Genomic DNA, 15,755 nt, shown 5'->3' on the forward strand with positions numbered 1-15,755 from the left:
GCTTCTATCATGAGTAGGGTCTGCCTATCATAGCTAGACGGGGGAACCTGTGTATAGACAACTGGTGTGCGGGTGTCCTTTTCATGGGTGTTGCTCTAGGATGCCTGGCACAATCCCTTCTCAACTTTCTTCTATTTGTTCTTCTCTGCTATATAATAGGAAAATATCATTTTTTCTTTTTACCAGAAGGAGTCACAGTGTCACATCATTCTAGCCTTTGAATGCTCTCTTTCTCTTCCCTGATAGAATATCAAGATGTAAGGATATAAACCCTTCCTCTTAGTTTTACCATGAATATCACCATGGTGTTAAAGTAGTCATTTTCTGACCCTGAGTGATAAGCTAATTTTAGATATTATGGTCCTGCCTTTGCAAGCTGTAAATCAAAATGAACAATGGGCTATCTTCATTGTTTTTGTTATGCTAGAAAAATAAATTGTCTATGATGAAGCCACTCTTTGTTTGAATATTCTGTTTCTTTTAGATGGAAACATGCCTTTATAAACAATGGTACATAAATTCAAAAAATGGCGTATTAGAGGTTTCTAAGGAGAATCCTATCAAATTTATCAGAATGATTTTTCAACATGTTGATTTCCTTATTTCTGTAAATAAGAAAGCAAATATGTAAACTTCTTGATGAATATGGTTTTATTAAAAGAACAAAATTTAAAAATCTAATGGCAACATACTTATATAACTGTTCCACCATCACCACAGTAGGGAGAGCTTTGACTAAGGAATAAAACACTGCAAGTGCATTGAATAAAAGTAAGTTTACTCTGAACTTTGCTAGGATGAGACCTGAACATTTTTCCCACAATGACTCTTTTCTAACGTGGTTCTAGCAATTCAACTATGTATTCTTTGACATTTTCTTTCTCATATTTCAGTAGTATATTGATATCACAGTATTTTTATGATGATTAAATGAAAGGTACTTCAAAGAGCTTAGTATATTGCCTAGAATATAGTAAGTGCCTAATGACTAGATTTATTTCATGTATGAATAATTTTCCTTCTTAAAGACATAAGCTTTCCCCAGATATTTTAATATTTTTGATCAAGCTAGAATTAGGTCTTGCAACTTCAGATTAACTTTGGTTGTTTAATTTGGTTTTCACATATAGCTTGCATCTGATTAACTATGCATTGATGCAATTAAAATATAAGAGGAATCTTTTTACTTGAAAACTGTCTCTCCATTTAAAATATGGATAAATTTATGTGATTTTGAGAAAAAGAAATTAATACTTCATCTATAAGAAAATATTCACGAATTTCCCTCACAAATGACTTTGTGCTTTCTATTGTAGGGAAAAAAATATTAAACACTGCCTAAATTCAAGCTTTCCAAAAACATTATGAAATACTCTTGCAGCATTAGCTCCTGATTGTGGAGCAAAATTATAACACCTAAGATTTGAAATGCAAAATAATCCCGTATACAGAGGTGTATAAGATCATTAAAGACACTTTAACAAGTAACATGTTAAAAAATTGTGAATATAGCCCCATATCTTTGATTTCTTGCAAAAATATTCCTAGTGATTCTGCAGTATTTTTTACAATTTCTGAGCTTATTTAAAATAACCGTTACAAGCAATTTGTAGAATTTTAAAAATCAAACATGCAGAATTTCTCTTACAGAGATTAAAGAGAAACATTCGTACAGTGATATTTTCAGTCATGCTTCTCGTTTTCATTTGTTTCATGTTTATAGCCACTTTCAAAGAAAGAGATAATTATCCTTTAAACCAAATGAGAGATTAAGGATCACAGCCTCATACTGTATGTACATGGTAAATCCAGGATTTATTCAAGCTAGATTCACACTCCTGTGCATGAGTGGCTCCCTCATTGTCTAAACTACCTGGTTCTCCACCAGACAGAAGAAACACATCATAGCTAGGTATGATGACATAAGATCAGTGACATCATAATTATTGGATTTCATAGCTTTTCTTCATCCTTAATTTGTTTTTTCTGTGACATTTGATGTTTCTTTAGTTCCTCAAACTTTTCAGTAATGACTTTTTGGTGTTATTTTCTTCACTGTTCTCTTTCCTGCAAGACCATCAAGTCTAGCACTCCTTCCTGGTCTCCTGGACCTTCTTCGCATCCCTGTCCATTTGAGCCCTGGTTGAGACTTCTGTGTTCTTCTCTTCTGTCATTTCTGTATTGTGCTCACACTTTGAGTACTTGAACCTCTCTTTCAGCCACTTGAAACTGTTTCAGGTGACACCAGCCCATTAGATAAAAGGTGCACATTCACCCTAACTTCTTGTTTTAGTGCTATAACTGTACTTTCAACTGATCACTCTGTACCTCTAGCTTTATATTCCCAAGCTATAGATCTGCTTTCTTACTCACTCAGCCTTTTTATTTCTTTTTAATTAATAGCATAATTGTAATCAATTTTCCAAACTAGAAAATTGTAGCCATTCATTTTGCTCTTTCTTCTTCATTGGCTAAATGCGAGAAATCTCCAAATAATATGTCTAACTTTTATCTAGATTTGAAACCTTTATATTCATTCATGTTGGAGACCACTATGAAGTGGCTCTGCACAGGATTTTAATTTTGCTAATTGGTTTTCTATGTTTATCTGTGAGTCTGTCCTAGGCCCAGGGCCCTTGCCCGGTGACGGGAGTTGATTCATAGTAAGTGAACCTCTATGAATCGCTGGTTCTGGCTGAGGCCTGTAGTGGCCTTTGAAGCCAGAGATACCTCAAAGGGCAAGATCAGGCCACAGCTGCAGACCTTTGGCTCCAACCCCAGTTAACAAGATAGAGACTACAGCTGCAAAGATTACTCCTGCAGTCTCACTTCTACCATGTCTTCATGATAAGACAGTGCTACTGAATTGACTTGATTCATGACTTGGAGATGTCCTTGAAGTGACTCCCAGGTCCTGCTCATTGCCTGTGCTTTCTTTAGTTTCTCTGCCTTTTGTCCTTGGTCCCAATATAAATGGACTGATCCAGAGTCGCTTTTGTCTTAACCCTAGGAGTGTCGAGCTTCCTGGAAACCTAAAATCATACAACTTGTCTGTTTTTATTTAACCTCCACTGTACACTCATTTGGGAGATCGGGGATGTAGGTCAGAACCCCATACATTCTGAAAAATGTCTTCCACTGCCTTGGTTAGAATTCCCTGTGATTCTTGTCAAATCTCCACTGCAGTCTTTTAACTGGCTTCTAACTCTTCATATTTTCAAGCAGTGAGGAACATTATTAATTAGATTACTCTTCTTAAAATAATTTTAATTAAATTCAATTAGTCCCTCAAACATACCTCTAAAAACACTTCATAAACTAGAAAACTGATAGACAGTATCACCCTGAAGTCAGATAAACTTGACTTTGCCAGGTGATACAAGTATTTATTTGCAAGTAGTTGTATGCAAGCTGAAACTATTTGATTCTTTCTTTGATGTACAGGATACCCATTTACAAATAGAATCATAAAGCAGAGCTACAAGAATTGGAGGAAATATATGCAGTACACCCACCACAGAGTTAGGAATACAAAACTATTGAGGTAAAACTAAAATTTTCAGCATTTTAAAATATGTCTAGTCCTCTCACATTTTCTTATTAATGTTAGATCATCTTCTTTTGGTAGCTTCATCTACTTTGATTACCAGAAAATTTCCTCCCTATCTACAGATATTAGGGATAACATTTTTTTATGTGCTTGAATCTTTCTGTAATATGCGTATGCAGTGTTTGTTTTCCTCCTTTTATGCCACATTTGGTAAAAAGATACTTTGCCTCAGTTCCTCAGCAGCTTGATTATTGATCATCATCATTTAATTAAATGGAGCATATTTCTACAAGTATCTGTATTATAGTTTTATCCAGACCTATGTATAAATTTCATGTGTTTTGTAGTGTTTTCTCAAATTTAATTTTTTAAAATTTTTATTTAATTTTTTGTCTTTATTTTTCTGATATGTCAAGAATTTCTGCAAATATTAATCACATCAATAGGTTTCAGAAAATATTGTCATAAGTAAAGAGAAAGTTTTTGTTTGATCATATGTATCATTTTAAAATAGCAAAATAGATGTTTAAATAGAAGCAAAATAGTGAGAATATGTATAACAAATGCAATGAAAATAACTATTATAGTTATTTTCAAAGTTATGCAGTACAACATAGCCTTTCCTCAATAGATTTATGATCCTTAATCAATTGATTACAACTTCCTTATTTCAGTTATTTGAATGGAATTAATAAAACTTACCATAAGTGAATATAAAAATAAGGTATACATTTAAAATTATTAGCACAATACTTGACCTAAAATAGGCATTTGCTGTTTATCCCAAATCTCATTCCATATGCCTACCTCTTTCACCAAGGTGGACAGATTTTTTTTTCAGATTAAAAAAATGAAACATTCTAACTCAAATTAGCAGGTGAAAGATAAAGTGAATTTTGCATAGATATATTAATACACACAGAGATCTAATATTCACCTATAGAAACCACAAATATAATTTAAAGTAATCTGTAACTATACAAAAACAGTTTTTTAAACTTGAGAACTCATTGGGGAATCACAGGTTTAACATACTAATATATACCTGTATTCTAACTTATAACTGTGGGCACTATAATTGTTTATACTCTTTCATGAAATGCATAAGCATATATATATATATATATATATATATATATATATAATCTTTACCTTCATATGTATGTGACAGTTTATTATCATTAAATTATTTCAAAGAAATAAAAAGCTATAAATATTAGTCTTTTCATTAGGGAATTATCTATAATTAGAAAAAACTAATGTAAGCATCAGACTGATCATAACTAGAAGGATACAATAAATCATGCTGTCATAAATTAATGTATAGGAGTATTATTTAGTTAAAAGTAAAGCTTCAATACTACATGCATTAGCACTGTGAAAATAATATGCAACATAAAACATGTGCAGTTTACCAATTTTATAAATGAAGTATAATTTTTAAGTTTGTAAATTTTCTATTAATCATATTTATGAGGAGTAGTGGGAATTGAACTCAGGACCTCATGCTTGCCAGGCAGGTGCTGAGTCCCTAAGCTAAGTCTCTAGCCTTGCTAGTCACATTTAAAAAATGAAAAGAATAAAGCAAAATTAACTTTAGTAATGCATTTACCAACATATCAAAAGTATTATTTTCTCTTTAATGAATTTTAAAAGATATCAGTGAGAGACTTATTTGATTTGGAATATTGTACATATTTTATATTTAAAGCAAAGTCCAATTTGGAAAAACTGCTTTTCTGATCTCCATATTTATGTTTGGCAAGCTACAACCAGTTTCAAGAAGAAAGATTGTAGAAAACATTCATGAAAAATAGGAATATTATTACATAAACATTATTATGTTAGTTATAAAAAGAAATGCTTGTTTGTCACAGTGAGCAAAAATGTTAAAGTGGTTATCAGAATGTGATTATGGCTCTTATGCAAGTTTAAATATTTTCATACTTTCATTTTTTAATAAAAAACTTGCAACTTTAAGTAAGCAAGTACCTCATTTGTAAAATAGTGACTTTCCATATGACTTCATAAAAATGATACTGAGCTTCAATTTGTATTATGTTCACATTTGACCCTGTTGCTATGGAATTAATAAGCTTTCCCAATTTGAGCTATTTGGTATGCAAAGTAGTCTGAACATTTTTAGAGAGAGTAATAAACAAATGACCTTTCTGGATTAAGTTGGTCTGGCAGCCTACCATTTTTCACAGCTCCAATAATCTATACTTGCTTGATCCAATAAGTTAATAAGGAAACAGAACTATTCAGAACACTATTTAAAAAATTCCAGCAGCGGGCCCTGTACACATCAGACTCCAAATGTGGAAGGGTTGAATGTAATTAATTTGAAGATCTTCTCAATTGTGTAGGAAGCGGATTTGTTGAAATCATTTTCTTGGTAGGATTTACTTTTTCTTCATCGATTTCACTGTGATGCATCAGGCAGGAAACAGAGCAAGATGCATGAATAATAAAACTATTAAAACTTTTGCCTGCAGAGGAAACTACAGGTCCTTTCATTTATTCACTGTTTAAATAAATCTTACGTAACAGAAACAGAAAGATTTGCATTTTTTATGAATCACCTTTTCAAATAATCATTTAAAAAGCAATATCATTATTCTGCATTAGTGATATTTCTAAATGGTTTTAAACTGTTTCCTAAACCAAATTTCAAGGTGCTGGTTATCATTTTTAATTATTCCTACAATCAGAAATAAAGTCAGATGATGCTATGCCTAATAGTTTTCAAACTACATTAACCTGATTTGATTTATAACATTAAATTATATAAATAGAGTTTTTAAAGTATAAGCACAAAAATTAAAGTTGTGTTTAGTTTAAATGGTATACAGTTTTAAGCACATTTTATATCCAAGCTATCAAACGTTTAATGATGAATAATTACACGTTTTACTAAAAACACAAGAAGCAGAATGGTTAGAATGATTCAGAATTAATCCACATCATTTGCAGGCCACAGGGAAGAGAACCAGAAGCCAGCCATTTCCTGTGTGCCATATGCAGGGCACAGGGAGGACAATCAGACTCCCACACGTCCCTTCTCAGTGAGCAGGATGAGAGACAAAAACAGACAAGGTACGCCTTGCTTTTCCAATGGGCAACCAGCTGATTCAGAGAAACACAGGCTGTGATGATAGCTACTGAAGTAAAACACAAATTAATGCTTGTAGTGTTTAGCGTTTCATTGATTTTTCAGGCCCAAAGCTGGTAATTTAATCATATATTTTGAGAATAACAACATACAGAGTAGCATCTATGGGGATCACCTTCTGAAGGATCCCGACGATCAATTCCTCTATTGTTTTCATTGTTTTGTTTGGTTAAGTTTTATTCTGTTTTGTTTTGTTTGATTTTATTATATTCAATGTTATGGGCCAGTATTTCAAAGATAACAAGATATATTATGGAAGCTATTTTGGATTTACTGTATCTTGCTTTGAAGTTTTGTACTGCATTCATTATTTTGTTTTTATTGGTTCTGTTTGTTTGATTTTTCTACATCTGATGATATGGGCAGCTGTTTTGAAGATAGCAAGAGGCATTATGATAGCCATTGCAGATTTCCTATTATCTAGTTTTGAAATCCTGCATCACTTACACTGTTTTTTTTTTTTTTTTTGATTGGCTTTATTCTGTTTTATTTTGCTTGGTTTCATTCTCTTTAAAATAAAAAAATTAAAAATGATGTAGAATTGTATTTGAAAATGTAAATTAAAAGTTTTAGAGTATTTTTATATTTCTTTACAACTCTCTTTGTAGAAAATTATCTGCTTAATCAAAGCAATGGATTTTCAAGTGAAGCATGTATTCAAATAAAGTTCCACCAACCACTGATAAAATGATAATGCTATGCCATCATCCTACTGTGATAATTCTGATCCTTTCTTTTCTTTCTCATTTTTATTACCATTTTTTCTATTCCCGACTCATCAAATTTAGATTGGTGATAAGAGGCTTTAAAATCTGTCAATATTCCCTATTTCCAGAAGCCCACGTTTTCTTTGTAAGTCTGCACAACTTGGATGTGCAATCTGTCATCATCAAGAGTGTTCTAGGGACAACTCAGCTTCCATGGCCTCTTCTGTCTCTTAGATGGAAGCTTTCTTTCTCTCAATAAATTTTTCTTACTTAAAAAAAAAAAAAAAGAGTGTTCTAAAGTAGAATGTGATCAGACACAGTTTATAAAGGAACTATGGCCAACTTCACACACTACTTTGCTCCTAGTAAAAACATGCTGGTATAATACATTAATAACCATGATACATACCATCTTTACTAATTTCTTAATGACTCTAATACTTACGGTTTTTGTTTGTTATGACAAAATCTTATTCTCAAGAGCCACTCTAATTTAGTAGATGGCTAGATGGAATCACTTCATTATGCTTATTTCTCAGTTTTGGGAAAAAATTGTAACAACAGAGGTAAGATAAATATCATACAGAGGGAATCCCTCTGTAAATAAAGAATACAATGCTTTAAAAATACTCACGTTATTTAATGATCATATGGGGAGGACAAAAAAATTAATTTAGCATAATATATGGTTACAGATGCATAGTGAGGGATAGATGGGTGAGTGACTGACAGGTTAGTTATATACGGATGAATTTTATTATTGTGAAGCCACTGGATTTCTATTCAGTTGTTTTAAATGCTAAAATGGATTGCTAAGTTGGAATTTATTGAATATCACATGCTTTGTAATAGTAGCAGCATTTTAAAAGAAATCCTTGCATTCTGTGTGGTCATGAAGTGTCTATTCTAACAGACACTTAATGTAAACATTTTGCCTACCGTTTAGATGACTTTGAAGTTTCTTTATCTGAATTATCATTAACTGTGTTTCAGTTATCTTCTCAGAATATCAACATAATTATGCTGTACTATATCAGAAATCAAAGAATAATATTTTGAAGAAAGTAAGAAACAAATAGAATTTTTTTTTTTTTTTTATACCAAAGACCAAACTCAGGACCTTGCATTTGCCAGGCAGATGCGCATGCCCCTGAGCTAAAGCTTTGGCTGCAAATAGAAAATTTTACCACTTTTACTGCTTCTGAATAATTGGGTTCCAGAGTTTCACCATCACAGGGTTACGTTTCAAGAATGTTATTCTAGTATCTGTTTTTGTTCTATGATTTTTTCAAAACTGTGATCTGTATATTTTGAGGGATAATAAATCTCCTTAATATGCCCACTGCTCAAGTCATTCAGTAATTTAAAACTTATAGCTCATTACTTTGAAAATTTCAAAATATACATAGCTTCCAGGGCTATGGATCATGCCTTTCTTTCTACCAAATTCATCCTTCTAGTTGACCTATGCAGTCAGACAGCATTTCAATATCATTTAAAGTCTTCTCTCAGCTTCAAATGTGTATATACAAATACCTGTGATTTGTCCAGTTGGGTTTGAAAACATAATTATGAGCTCATCTTCCTGTGGTCCTCTCATCCTCAATCTCACTTCTCACAAAATAATACCCCGTCACTCCTGTACCTTAATCTACCAAGGTATTACCATTATCATTCCTGCAGCTCCCATATCTCACCCACCAGCATACCGTGCTGTTTTTAAAACACATTTCATTTGTTTTGCTTACAAGCTCATTCTAAGAAATGTTCAACTCACCTGGGCTAAGTAAATAGTCTATATAATGCTTTGTCACTTTCTGCATTTGCTCTCTAATTAGACATTCCCTACAGCAGCCAGTGTGATCCTTTAAATCTCAACGTGTCCTGCTCAGATCCCTTTGGTACCTTCTCATTACACTTTGAATAAAATCTGAATTCTCAGACGCTGTCTGATTCCCTGGTTTCCGTATTCACTATTTTCCCTAGGACATTTTGCTCTAATCATACTAGCATGCTGTAAGTTCCTCAAAAATAAAAATCTTATTTCCATCCTTCAGGCTTTGCATCTACTATTACCTTTCCTCTGCTTTCTGACCTTCACTGGTCCAGTGTCCTCTTTTCATCTAAGTCTTAGGTCACATGTCAGCTTCTCAGACAGAACTATCCTGGCAGTGTGTCTGAAGAACACATTGGTTTTCTCTATTTCATCCACTATTTCCTGTACTTTTTCTCTGTATAGTGTTACTTGCTTGAATTTATATTATTTCTGTATTGTTCCCCTAACATGTAAACTCCATTTTTAACAATGATTTTTTTCTGCCTTGTCATTACCCTATTTTCATCCACTAAAAGAATAATTAGACTCTTGTATGTACAGGAAAACAGTCACATAAACATGCACAGAGGAAAAGAAAGGGAGAAGTGGGAAGAGAGAGCAAACATTAGAAAGTACTGAAATGACTGGCATTTTATTTTACATAGAGTCTTTGGGCCAGTGTTCGGTAAATTATTTTAAATGTCTCTAGAGTTCATTATTTTAGTAAATATTTTTTAGTTAAAAATACCTATTTAAGGACATCAAATCAAATGACTGCAAAAATGAGTTTGCCTGAAAAACATTTTCTCTTTTTAACATGTATTGACCTGGAGAAAACCAGTCTCAATCAATAGCCTGCTTAGAAAACAGTAAAGTAAAAGGAAATAAACATGGAGTATAATATTCTTTCAAATTATTAAAATTTAAACCTGGGTGAGTAAGAGAATATATATTTATTTTTGAGAATGTTGAAGGAAATTAGAAATAACTACACTGAGACAAATATATGCTGTAGACAGATTTAGTTAAAATTAGATTAGAAATTAGAAATAACTATGTTGAGACAAAAATATGGTAAAAACATACTTCACTAAGTATAATAAAATTCATAAACAATAATAATAACAAATAATTTAAAGAGAAGATGAATACTTTCCCCTAGTATGATTTATTAAAATAAATTGGTAAAATATGAGCAAAGAACAATGCATTCAGAAAAAATGGTAAGTACATTTTTATGAAAAAGTCTATAAAGACAAGAATACCATAAATATGAATATCTATGGTTGGTGATATAATTCATTAAAAATGATGCTAAGCTAAAAATTCAAAGTTAAATCAAGGGGGAGATTAATAGGATTATGTTGTGAGTAATAATTCCATGATGTCTATACTTAACCACAAAATGGAGGAATAGTTCCTAAAAGCTGCTTTTTAGTATCTAATTTTTAGCCATATAAAAATCTTCAAATGTGTTTTATGCCTTTATCACAGATTTATAATTTAATGTAAAACTAATATGAAAGGCAAACGTGCACTTCAAAAAGTTTGTCATAGATAAAAAGTTTATTAGAACCCTGAAATATAAAAGTGTATTTATAGTCCAGGTCTCTACATACCTACTCACAGGATCATTATTAGGTTTTTAAATGTAATTCCTGGAATCACTGCAAATGTTAGACCAGTTTAGAAAGCTAAAGAGTAATGCTGGGAATGACACTGCAGCCGTAGATATAGTACTTGGCCAAACTATCAGTGTATACAAAGATACCAAAATAATGTTAACATGGCAGATAGGTAAATACGACTAAAGTGCAGCATTACTAGTTTCTCCACTGAAAAAGTATTGACTTTATAGTGATAAGTGAAAAACGAATGAAATTAAACTCGTGAAGCTCATGAAAATTAAACTCATGGGGGCTGGAGATTTAGCTCAGCGGCATAAGCGCCTGCCTTGCAAGCCGGCAGTCGTGAGTTCCATCCCCGGTACCAATAAAAAGGAAAAAGACCAAAAAAAAGAAAGAAAGAAAAAGAAAAGAAAAATTAAACTCATGATTTAGGCAAAGCAACTTTCTATTTCTACGTCAGTAATAGCTGACTGCAGATTGTAGCACTCACAAAACATTGTTTCTCAATCAAATGTTTTGGAGAAAAAGCAACTTTCAGTAAATTATATTATTATTGGAAAATGAAATAGAAGAATATAAATTTGGGGTATAGTTTTAGTTATGGGGTTTTACTATTCAAAAGTGTTCCCTTCTAGACTATTTGATATATTTTACTTTCTGTTAAAAGCAGACTTCATCTTAATATTACTGAACCAACTTTCAATTTTAACTTTTCGTCATACTTCTAAGATGATAATTACTGTTTTAAATATTTTTGCCCATATCTTTACTGTCCTTAGATTTCTCCCGTATCAGTCTATGTGCTGATCTTGTGGTATTGTGCTGTTTACAGAAAATTTCACTTTCCTGTTTTTAAAGTATCAAATTAGCCAAAGTTTCTCCAAGTGCCTAGAAATAAAAATATACCCTTAAATTTAGAACAGTTAGTAAAACATATAAGTGCATTCTTTCTCAAGATATATACAAATATTTGATTAATGAACAATGATCAGTGGTGCATATTATAAAGTGAGAAAAACTGATATTTTACAAATGCTGAAATTTTTATTTCAAAATTTTAAGGGAGAGTTTGGTAACAAAAAGACTATGTCAAAATTATCAACGTATCTTCCTTTAAAAGTTCTCTTTTAGGACACTAAATTTATTTTTGTAAGTCTAAGACCTAAACAAATAGCCTCATTAAACATATCAATATAGAGATTGTTTGCCCTGTGTTTGCATTCTGCTTCTTTTAGGCAAAGACTGGCTGATCAGATAATTCCTCTTAAATTTAGTTCCTTGGTCAACATGGGTCTAGTGTAGCACCTATTAATTGGTGCTGTTGATTAAGAAAACCAAGAATTACCACTATATTCGTCATTGTCATCTTGATCATCACCAATTTCCATCATGATTACCATCAGTATTAATGCAGACAGGGAAGATTCCAGGACTTCTGCACTCACACACACACACATATATATGTAAATTCGAGCTCACTATTTGTGAGGTTAGAAGACAGAAATCAGAATTAAAAGGCCAACAATCATCAAATATAATTTTGATTCCTTATATTTCTACTTGTACCTGCCAATATTTCTAGAGTTATCTAGAACAAAGATAAAAAAAAGTATAGATTTAAAAAGTGACATGCTTGATTTAGTTAAAATAAATTATAGTATTCAGTTTTAAGGTATTTATGACAAATAGAAATCACAGAAAAATATTTGGAGTCACAAATATACTACATTAAAATTTAACTCCCTGAATTATATTAATAATAATGCAGCTATGTCATTTCAGAATTTGATAAGAAATAAAATTGTTAGTTAATAGTAATGTAAAATAAACCATAAATTAAATTTGCAATAGAAAATCTGCAATGCTGGGATTGGGAGGATCCAGTAAGAAGCCGACCAATAGCCTTTTTGATAAATCATGCAAGCCACACAGCTTCCAGGAAGAGAAAAGTCAGCATCTCCCTAGCCTACCAGTAAGCAACCAACCCATTCATTCATAGGACAGTCTGAGTTTATAACAACTAAGGTACATAAAGCAATTAAGTGGTTGTATTGTCTGGTTGATTTTGCAGGCCTGGGGCCAGCAGTCTGAGCAGCTCTTGGGAGGATGACAGTATGCAGTATAGCAAATCTGGAGGATTTCCTTCTGTCATGTCTTTGAAACTCAATATTGTTTATACCGTTTTACTTTGTTCTGATTATTTTGCTTTATTCAATATTCTGTTTGATTGGTTTACTCTGTTTTGTTTTTGGTTTGATTTTGTTATATCTGCAATAGACATCTACTGTGAAGATAATAAGATATAATGTGGTAGCTATTGTTGTTTTCTAGTATCTTGCTTTGAACTTCTGTACCAGTTTTGCTGCTTTGCTTTGATTGGCTTTGTTCTATTTTTAGCATAAATAGTTACACAAGTAGAAAGATGATCTTTGACTCATATTCATTTATTTCATTTAGTTTCTTACCCATAGCTGCCTCTAAAATGATGTTACTGAACAATGCTTATTTTAATTTGTTGAGATACATTTATGAAAAAAAGTCAAATGCTACCAATTTCCTTGCAGGTTGCATGTTAGGGTTAATAAATTTAAAAATGTTGACTGAATCTGTTGCTAAGTTCATAGGCCAAAATATTTTTCATTGAGACATTCTTTTTTATATTTACTAAAACAGCTATAAGCTTAGAGATAATTCTGCTACATGAATGGCATTCTGTATTCTATTTTATATTGAAACATAAAAATTATAGCTTTGGTGTTTTAATTGGTAGCATTTTTGCTTTCATGTAACTTTCTTCCAAAATATTTCTATGAAATATGAATTAATGAACTAAGGTGATTCTGCTTTTTCTTTTATATCACTGCCAAATTTAATTGTTGCAAAAACCCCCCAAAATCTCAATTTAGTTCTATTGTGATATAAAATATTAATTGAAGGAATTTTATTTTAAAAAGATGGCCACTTTCAAAAGTTTTACCCAAAAGACTTGTCTGTAGCTTATAGATTTTCTGAAATACATTACATACATGGGCTCTATCGTCATGGATTTTGTCTTCTTTCAATTTATTTGTTTGTCTTTGTGGATTTCTGAATTTGATCTGCCATAACAAAGTGCCATAGATTGTGTGCTTAACAATGACAGAAATATCTCAGACAGTTCTGGAAGCTACAAGTCTGGGATAAGAGAAGCCTATAAAAATAGGTTGTGGAGTGTCTCCAGAATGTCAAATCTTTGTGTCTTCATATGGCAGAAAGGAATGCTTACACTCTTGGTTATCCTTTTATAAGTTACTGTTTCTATTCATAAAAGTTCTACATTCATGATCTAAGTACTCTAATTGTCCTCATCTCAGTAGTATAACATTGGAAGTTAGGATTTCCACCTTCAAAACTTGGAGTAACACAAAAATTCAGTTTATGTGTGTAACAAAAATTTTATTCTTTTTATTTCCAATTTTTGCTTTCAGTACTTTAAACTTTTAAAAAATCTCAATGCTGATTTTTTTGGCAGTTTTATTTGATTTTCACCCAGAAGTTTAAAAAATAATAACATTTGCAATTATATTGGCATACAGTAACTGTTTAATAAAACCTAAAATATTTCTGCAATTTACATGACCACTGACCACAAAGGAAATGTATAAGCTTCATTTTAAAATATTCACCTAATTGTGTGTAGAGAAGCTTTAGTATATAGCTTGATACAGTATTAGTAATATAGAATATTTGATCCAATATTATGACTACACATAATCAATTTCGAGTGTACTTAATGAATTTCTCAATCCTATATCATAACTTTATGATCCACAAACATTTATTCCTAAAATCATATTTTTTTTGTTTTCTCATCAACATCACTACATAGATTTTTCATGTTATTTCTGTTATCATCTCTGAAATAGGTATAATTATCTAATGTAATAAAACTATTCTGTACAACACAGTAGCTCCCAGTTATACAGAGTAATGGAGCAATTAAAATATAATCAGTTTATATTGAGATGTTCTGTAATTGTGAAATCCACATCATATTTGGAAATCTTAAGAAATACTAATGTAAAGTATTTAATCATTTTATTGATTATATGATTTTATTGATTAAATGACATTTTTGATATATTGTACTAACTGAAATATAAAATTAAAATTGCATGTAATGTTCACATTTTATTTCTAATACTGGTGTAGAATTTAAATATTTTCATCTTACAGAGAAGTCACTTTCTTACAAATAAATAATTTAAATTCCTGAAAGTCACACACCAAGTTAATTAAATGTTCAAATACATATATTCTTTGTCTGGACTCTGCACTGTTATAATCCACATTCATTCCAACTACTTACTGCTGCTTTTCTCCATTTTGCAGCATCAAACCAGCAGGATTTCCGAGGAATTCTTAACCAAGATGTGCTTTTTCAGCCTCCATTAAGTCCTCACTCTACAGACCCGAGAGCTAGCCGGATGGAGCAGCTCACAAAGACAGCCTGGTGGGGTGAGCAGTGATCTTTCAGAACAGAGGAAATAAGATAGTTTGGAGAAGTTTGGCACTTTCGTTCAACAAAGATTAGATTTTAATGTGTTGAGCATGGCAAAGAAGAGAAAAGGTTTCTGACAGGGAAGTCTCTGAGAGGGGCTTGTAAGGAAGGTTATGAGTTTGCCTTAAGGGAGGTTTGCGATTACAGAGAGACCTGTAATAGGTCTGAGCTGGGAGGGAGGATCAGGGAGAAAACAAGCAAGGATCCTAAGGACAGTGGTATCTAAATCTGTTCTGTGAACAAATACCATGTAAGACATTTGAATGTGCATTGCCAGATTTCTTTTTATAGCTCAAATAAATAAATAGATAAATAAGGTGCAGAAAAATGAAATAATTT

General features: G+C 31.8%; 1 long non-coding RNA gene across 16 annotated transcripts in view; it reads left to right on the top strand.

Annotated features, from left to right (window-relative positions):
• LOC101788210 (uncharacterized) overlaps nt 1–15,755 on the top strand; it is a 338,370-nt gene that overhangs the window by 134,722 nt on the left and 187,893 nt on the right. For 13 of the 16 annotated variants that reach the window (XR_010047658.1, XR_010047664.1, XR_010047659.1 and 10 more), the window contains one exon: nt 15,248–15,373. This is a non-coding gene — a long non-coding RNA (uncharacterized LOC101788210). Of the gene's footprint in view, nt 1–6,526; nt 6,650–15,247; nt 15,374–15,755 lie in introns of all 16 variants that reach the window. The other 3 variants (XR_010047667.1, XR_010047671.1, XR_010047672.1) reach the window with 2 other exon arrangements.

This window comes from Cavia porcellus, unplaced genomic scaffold (assembly GCF_034190915.1).
Source record: "Cavia porcellus strain 051 isolate PalLab524CR breed Dunkin Hartley unplaced genomic scaffold, mCavPor4.1 scaffold_5, whole genome shotgun sequence".
NCBI classification, from domain to species: domain Eukaryota; kingdom Metazoa; phylum Chordata; class Mammalia; order Rodentia; family Caviidae; genus Cavia; species Cavia porcellus.